The sequence below is a fragment of the Bison bison genome, unplaced genomic scaffold (genome assembly GCF_000754665.1).
Source record: "Bison bison bison isolate TAMUID 2011002044 unplaced genomic scaffold, Bison_UMD1.0 scf7180017864163, whole genome shotgun sequence".
In the NCBI taxonomy this organism is placed as follows: Eukaryota; Metazoa; Chordata; class Mammalia; order Artiodactyla; family Bovidae; genus Bison; species Bison bison.
Window position 1 is genome coordinate 12,449,325 of NW_011494735.1, and position 8,842 is coordinate 12,458,166.

Sequence of the window (8,842 nt, forward strand, 5' to 3'; positions counted from 1 at the left end):
AAAGAAGTAGCCACAATGAGATGGTAAGAGGAGTGGAAATGCGTCACTCTAATAACAAAGCCTTCAGAGATCACAAAATTACCAAAAAAAAAAAAAAAATGTGGGCCAATATCACAGATGAACATACATAAAAAGTCCTCAACAAAATATTAGCAAACCACATTTAATAAATCCCTAAAAGGACCATACACCATAATCAAGTGAGATTTATTCTAGGGATGAAAGAATGGCTTGATGTCCATAACAATATGATTACATTTTAAGTGAAAGAAATCAGCCTAAAATGCTCCATATTGCATGATTTCATTTATATGATATCCTAATAAGGTACAACTATAAGGATAGAAAACGTATCAGTTATTACCAAGAGCTGTGGGAGGTGGGTTACTAAAAAGGGGCCATATATAAATGAATATCTGAGTTGGAATTGTACATTCAGTTGTTGCTTGGTACATCGTAGTTGAGCCATGACTATGTATTCATTAAGGCCCATAAAACACAATAAAAATCAACCAGGTTATCAGGGGAAATCAAGATGTGATCAAGATTATGAAAAAACAAATTAACTGTATTACAAATGTATGATATAACTTCACTGGAGGAGATGCTGAAGAATGAAATAGACCAAAATTTTAAAGCAGTGTTTTGTCTGGATACCATAAAGACAAAAAGTCTGTCCTAGCTGGTAACTTTGTTTCTCACAAGGCTGTAATGCAGAAATTCTGAACCCAACTTAGATGTCTTTTATGGTTGAACAGATGATTAAATAGATGATAGAAGACAGCCAAGTTTCTCGCTCTTAGAGAAAGAAGTTACTGTTCCAGTGAGTAAGGAAGAATGCTAGAATGCACCTGCAGTGTTGGGTTAGAGATGGAGAGATCAATATGAACTAATGTTTAGTTACAGATAAATACAGAAATGCATATACATATGTTCAGAAATGAGTTAACATACTGTGCTAGCTTTAATACATATTCACAAAATCTTTGATGTAATTCCAAGAACTTAATTTGCTTCCCTTTGTGTATGGGTTGAATGTAGTAACTCACTTCCAAAGAATAGAGATTGGAAACAGACATCTTTCACTGGAAAAACTAGAGAGACCACCTTAACTAAATTATTAATTTCAACATCAAATGTAATAACTCATGTTAATAAGACACACATATGATGTAATGAGAAAGGTGCTTCTTTTCTATTATATTGTTTCCTCAAATCCATAACCTTAGTCCAAACATGTGACTATATCAGACTCAAACTTAGAGACATTCTACAGCAGGCTCCAACCATTTTGGCACCAGGGACAGGTTTCATGGAAGACAATTTTTCTATGGACAGGGGCTGAGGGATGGTTGATGATTTCAGGATGAATCAAGCACATTACATCTCCTGTGCACTTTATTTCTATTATTATTACATCAGCTCCACCTAAGATCATCAGGCATTAAATCTCAGAGGCTGGGGACCCCAGTTCTACAAAATTCCTTAACAATATTCATGTAATACAAGGAAATACTGAGCTATCACCTACTGGAAAAGATGTTACAAATAAAGAAAATGCCTTCTGGAACAGAAAAAAAAGAGTGGAAAACTAGTACAATTTAAATACAGTTTGCACTGAGTTAATAATATTGTATCAATATTAATTTCTTAGATTTGATAGATTGTTAGGTAAGATGTTAACATTAGGTGAAGCTGGGTAAAAGGTATATAGGAAACTTTTGTACTATCTTTGCAACTCTACTGTAAATATTATTTCAGAATAAATTTTTGAAAGAAAAATGAAAGATGGTTTCATTTAATCTATAATGAAAAGCATGTATAAAGAGAAAGAGTAGTGTCAAAATAATAAAACCAAAGTGATAAATGCTTGTCCCAGGTAATTACAAGTATAATGTCATCACAATGCTAAACTACCTGTTGCCACAGTAATAGCAAGCACACAGAGGATTATAATTTAGTATAGGAGGGAAACTAATATGATGTTTTACAAATACATGTTTCTTCAGTGTTACCAGACCATTTTGGTGTAAAAGAAGTGACACTGTCAATTCATATATATTCATGTGATCATCACCTCTTTAAACATTGAGAAAAAGTAAGGTTAGATCACTGACACACACAAAATGTGTTGGCTTATTTTCACAGCTAAATGTTAAATTTCTTAAAACAGAATACATGGAAAGTATAATAATTATGATCTAAGATGGGCATTTTGATTTTTATATGGTATTCAAAAGACAATTTTAAAACTATTCCTATTTTTTGTAAAATATTTTACTGAAGAGTTTAAAAACAAGACTCAATTACTAGTATTAAAACAATGGAAAAATGTCAAATGCTTTATGTGAATTAATTTTTGAAGGATTAGAAATATAATTTAAAACAGACATATGACAATACTTTAAAACATCATAGTATATAAACACCAGTGGGAGACTGATTTTTATTAACATGTCACTGAAAATATATAAATTATATGTATAAAAAATAATTTTGTAATTAGGTGGTAACCTGTTTTCATTAATCATGACTTGTTTTTTAATTGAAGTACAGTTCATTTACAATGTTGTATTAGTTTCATTTTTATAGCACAGTTATATATATATACATTTTATATATATGTATATATTATATATATAATTTTCCAGTTTTTTTCCCTCATAAATTATTGTAAAATATTGAGTATAATTCTCTGTGCTATACAATAGGTCCTTGCTGGTGATGTTTTATATATAGTATATGTTTTAGAACATATAAATATATGTTTTAAACATATAAACTATATATGTTTTATATATAGTATATATCGGAGAAGGCAATGGCACCCCACTCCAGTACTCTTGCCTGGAAAATCCCATGGACGGCGGAGCCTCACACGCACACACACACACACACACACACGCCACATCTTCATTCATCTGCTGATGGATGTTTGGGTTGCTTCCATGTCTTGGCTATTGTAAATAATACAGCAATGAACATTGGGATACAAGTATCTATTCAAATTACAGTGTTCTTCCAATATATGCCCAGGAGTGATTTTTTAAAAAATCATGGACCTTTGATATTTTTTCTTTTCTAAATTATATGTGAAATGATTATGTATTGCTTTTGAAATATTTATAGATATTTGGGGTTGACTGTTTTTAAGTGTTCTTAAATATGTCATATTACAGATAAACTTAAAATATTTCCACAATGTAATATTTAAGATTAAATAAGTAGAAATTGGAAAACTGCAAATACACACCCAGTATTTACTTGGTGGTTAAAGAAAAAGATCAGTTTGTCTCACAGAATGAAGCCTTTCTTACCACTAGAACTGAATCAGTACTACTGACTTGAAACTCCATCATGAACATTATTATGGGTTGAACTATGTCCACCCAAATGACATATGTTGAAATCCTAATTCATAGTACCTCAGAACATGACCTTATTTGGAGATAGGGTCACTGCAGATATAATTAAGATGAGGTCATACTGGGTCGGGAAGTTCCCCTGGAGAAGGAGATGGCAACCCACTCGTGTTCATGACTGGAAAATCCCATGGATGGAGGAGGCCTGTAGGCTACAGTCCATGGGGTCGCAAAGAGTCGGACACGACTGAGCGACTTCACTTCACTTCATACTGAAGCAGCTGCTACTGCTAAGTCACTTCAGTCATGTCCGACTCTGTGCAACCCCATAGACGGCAACCCACCAGGCTCTGCCGTCCCTGGGATTCTCCAGGCAAGAACACTGGAGTGGATTGCCATTTCTTTCTTCAATGCATGAAAGTGAAAAGTGAAAGTTAAGTCGCTCAGTCGTGTCCGACCCTCAGCGACCTCACAGACTGCCACCTTCCAGGCTCCTCTGTCCATGGGATTTTCTAAGCAAGAGTACTGGAATGGGGGTGCCATTGCCTTCTGATGTCCTTATAAAAAGGGGAAATTTGAACACAAACATACATACAGGAAGAATGCCATGGGATCAAGGAGATACTACAAGTCAAAGAATGACAAAGATTGCCAGCAGACCACCAAAACCTGGAAAAGAGGCATGGCAGATTTTTCACAGTCTTCAGAAAGCAGTAACCTCATTGACACTTGATCTCTTGTAGCCTCCAGAACTCAGACAGTACATTTCTGTCGTTTAAGCCATCCAATTTGTGACGGCAGTTTATTACAACAGTCCTCATAAACTAATACAGGTATTTTCAGCCTAGCTCAAACCTGTCAAGGCTGAAAAGGGCATATAATAGATTAGGAGACATCATCAAAAATCTTGTTTTTAAAGAAGAGTTGTTTAATAAGCCTAGTTTCCTAAATATCTTGAGCATCAATAGTTAACGCTACCATTACATTGTAAAGAGGGCTTTTTAAATCAAGATTCTCAATTGTTATTCAGAATTTCCAAAGAAATAGCATTCCCAATGGAACTCAATCTTAGCAAAATACCAGACAGAATTCTTAGGAATATTCTTGTCTCATCAAGAGGGAAATATTTCTTCTGAATTCTCTTTTATTAGCAAAAATCTTTCTGTGAAAAAATATATAACCTAGAAACTCAAATTATGTAATGTCATGGCTGGTTATTTACACAGCCTAATTCAATGTGACTACCTTTGGATATAAATACTAATTCTGCACTCACTTTAGAATGCAACCATTAGAAACAATAATACCCATCATGTAAGTAAGTTGAGCTGAAAATCTGAAGAAAGACTTCCAAAACAATCAGTGATAGTCAATTATGACATGTTTATGACTGCCTGTATAAAATAGATAGCTCTTTTATGATGCTAAAAATGTATGTTGAGTGAAGGAATGATATCAAGAGGCAAGGAAAATACTCATATAGCATCCTAAATGTTATTCTTCTGATTATTTATCAAATGCCTTGTGCATGTGTTACACAGATGCATTATGTTATCTCTAGATGTGTCTACACCCTTGGGACCTGTAACCTTTAAAAAGGTTGTTATTGCCGTTTCTGACTCTGTGATGTAGAGTATAAACAACTCTATTGTATTCTTTTAATTAGAATATTTTTGTTTGTTTTCTCTTGGCAGAACAAAGCAATAACTGGCTAGGGTCATACATTAGGGATTGGCAAACTGCTGAGAAGCACGAGCTAAATTTGAGCCACTATTTTGTAATTAAAGGTTAGAATATAACCACACCCATTTACTTGTGTACTGTCTGTTTTCATGATACAACCACTGAATTGAATAGTTACCACAGAGAATGTATGGCTTGAAAGGCCTAAAATGTTTACTATCTGGCTCTTTACAGATAAAGTTTGCCAACCCCACTATAGGTTATAGCATCAGTACTGATCCTCTTACTCCAATGAACCAATTTCTACCTCTGCTTCAAAGTTCTGTGGTTAATAGAATAGGATTTAAGTTTCATTAACTGATAAAGTCTGACTAAGCAACATGTGTTCCTGTGTGACCCTGGTCAAATTACTTTTTTAAAATGTTTTTATCATTTAAAATTGAGGAAAAATATTTATAGCATTACTTATACAGTCATTGTAAAAATTAAGATATTCATGCAAAACAATTTCATAAGTTGACATTTAATATTAGTTTTTATTAATCAAATATTAACTCAAATTAAATCTCCTTCATGAAGACTTCAGTACCTATTTTTATCTTCTAGAGTAGTTTTGTAATCCTAACTTCTTTTAAGCACTTAGTCTTTTTTAAATTATTTCATTGCATCAATAATTCCTTACCATGAAATTTTTAAGCTTAAGGTATGATCTATGTACACTAATAATAAAATCCAAACTATTCATCAAAATAATTAAAGGAAAGAAGGTCAACCAATGGAGTTTTAACCAGGAAAAATTTACAAGGAAAATCTCTTATTTTGGTTTCCTTGACAAGTGAAAAATGGGTAGTGTTGGATAACTTAAATGATATATTTACTAACATCTGATAGATATTCCAAGGGAGCTTTTTTTAAAAAGCTGATAAAAAGTTAGCTTCATATGAAAAAAGAAGTTTACTGTGCAAAGTTTAGGCTATTGGTATAATTTGCAAAAATCCCCTATATAAACAATTCAATATTAAAAAAAAACATGCTGGGATAAACAAAATCTATTTTCTAAATAAGCAACTCAAAAATCAAACAAAGATATACATGCTAAGCTAGCTTAAAAATTGGCTACTCCACAACTATATTTTAGCCTAATATTATGATCAAATGTTGAACATAGTATTAATGATGTAGTAATTAAGTAGTTTCTATAATTTTAATCAAATCTGAAATGTCAGTGATGAAAACTCATGATATAATGTGTAAACACTGATATAATACTGAATATCCTGATTAAAATGTTAATATATCTGAAATATAAAATGTACACTCAGAATATTATTTTCCCAAGAATATATACATTATTTTTTCACAGAAATTTTCTTACTCCAAAAAGGGAGAATACTCTACTAGACTTTATGTTGGAGCACACATGTGGAAGCTATAAGTGGAACTTGCAAACATATAGATAAAATAAGAAAAGAGTAGAGGAATATCAAATTTACTGAACAGAGGACTATAAATGCCTTGATGCAGTGCTCATAATATTGTGGCATCATAAATAATTTTTAAAACAATCTATTCTACTTCATATATTTGTAAACTTAATGCTTTTAAGTTTCATAAACATTCATACACAAGTCTATAACTGGTATCTAAAATGATAAGACTTCCATTCCTCTCAATTCTTTAATACTTAAATATATTTCATCTGACTCAAAATGACAGGGAAATGCTTTGGTAATATTATATATGTAAAACATATCCGTAGCATTTCATTTCTGTCTTTCTAGTTTCAAAAGAAATATTAATAAACATTTGGCCCATTTTACTTACATTAAGACCATCATGTCATATACAGAACATATATTAAGTACACTTAAGAGAAAGGAAAACTTGATTGTTTTCTTCTACTCTAACAATTATATTAAATCCATGGTATAGCAGAATATAAGGAGTTCAACAATTCAATCTTACAATAAAAGAGGGCTAGTGTTATATAGGTCTGATAGACAGAGTGCTTGATGAACTATGGATGGAGGTTTGTGACATTGTATAGGAGACAGGGAGCAAGACCATCCCCAAGAAAAAGAAATGCAAAAAAAAAAAAACAAAATGGCTCTCTGAAGAGGACTTACAAATAGCTGTGGGAAGAAAAGAAACAAAAAACAAAGGAGAAAAGGAAAGATATAACCATTTAAATGCAGAATTCCAAAGGATAGCAAGGAAAGATAAGAAAGCCTTCCTCAATGATCAGTGCAAAGAAATAGAGGAAAACAATAGAATGGGAAAGACAAGAGATCTCTTCAAGAAAATTAGATACCAAGAGAATATTTCATGCAAAGATGGGCTCAGTAAAGGACAGAAATGGTATGGACCCGACAGAAGCAGAAGATATTAAGAAGACGTGGCAAGAATACACAGAAATGTACAAAAATGATCTTCACGACCCAGATAATCACGATGGTGTGATCACTCACCTAGAGCCAGACATCCTGGAATGCAAAGTCAAGTGGGCCTTAGAAAGCATCACTATGAACAAAGCTAGTGGAGGTGATGAAATTTCAGTTGAGCTATTTCAAATCCTAAAATATGATGCTGTGAAAATGCTGCACTCAATATGCCAGCAAATTTAGAAAACTGAGCAGTGGCCACAGGACTGGATAAGTTCAGTTTTCACTCCAATCCCAAAGAAAAGCAATGCCAAAGAATGTTCAAACTACTGCACAATTGCACTCATCTCACATGCTAGCAAAGCAATGCTCAAAATTAGAAACTGCATGAGAAATGAGCAGCAAAACATGAAGACTGATTAACACAGAGTATTCAAACTGAACCATACAGATTTGAAGTATTTTTTAAAAGGAAGAGGAAATAAAGTAAATAAAGGAAAGGATCAAAGCTTCAGTGACCTGTGGAATTATATAAAGATGTCTAATGTCTAGCAATTTGAGTTCTATAAGGAAAGGAGAGAGGAAAGAGACTGATGCAGAAAACAAAAACAAAACTGAAAGAAATAATGGCCCCAACATATAATACTTAGCTTCAATAGTGTAAAAGACTAGAAAAAGCTACATGGAAACATACTGCTTTATAGTTCTTGCATTGCCTGTAAAATGATAACATATTTATTTATTTTTTATTATTTTAAGATGCATACTGAAATCCTCAAAACAATCACACACATATATAAACATGCAAAAATATATAGGTAAAATATCAACAGACAAAGGTAATGTTAAAAGTAATTAGCAATAAGGCAGGAATGCAGGAATAGAGGAGAAGAAACAAACAACAAATACTAAGATGACAGACAACTCCAACACAAACAAATATAGCAAATACCCAAAAGTCACAAATTAGCAAATTGGATTAAAAGAACAAGATGTCACAGTTCAGTTCAGTTCAGTTCAGTCACTGTCGTGTCCGACTCTTTGCCACCCCATGAATCGCACCACGCCAGGCCTCCCTGTCCATCACCAACTCCCGGAGTTCACTCAGACTCACTTCCATTGAGTCAGTGATGCCATCCAGCCATGTCATCCTCTGTCGTCCCCTTCTCCTCCTGCCCCCAATCCCTCCCAGCATCAGAGTCTTTTCCAATGAGTCAACTCTTCGCATCAGGTGGCCAAAGTACTGGAGTTTCAGCTTCAGCATCATTCCTTCCAAAGAAATCCCAGGGCTGATCTCCTTCAGAATGGACTGGTTGGATCTCCTTGCAGTCCAAGGGACTCTCAAGAGTCTTCTCCAACACCACACTTCAAAAGCATCAATTCTTTGGCACTCAGCCTTCTTCACAGTCCAACTTT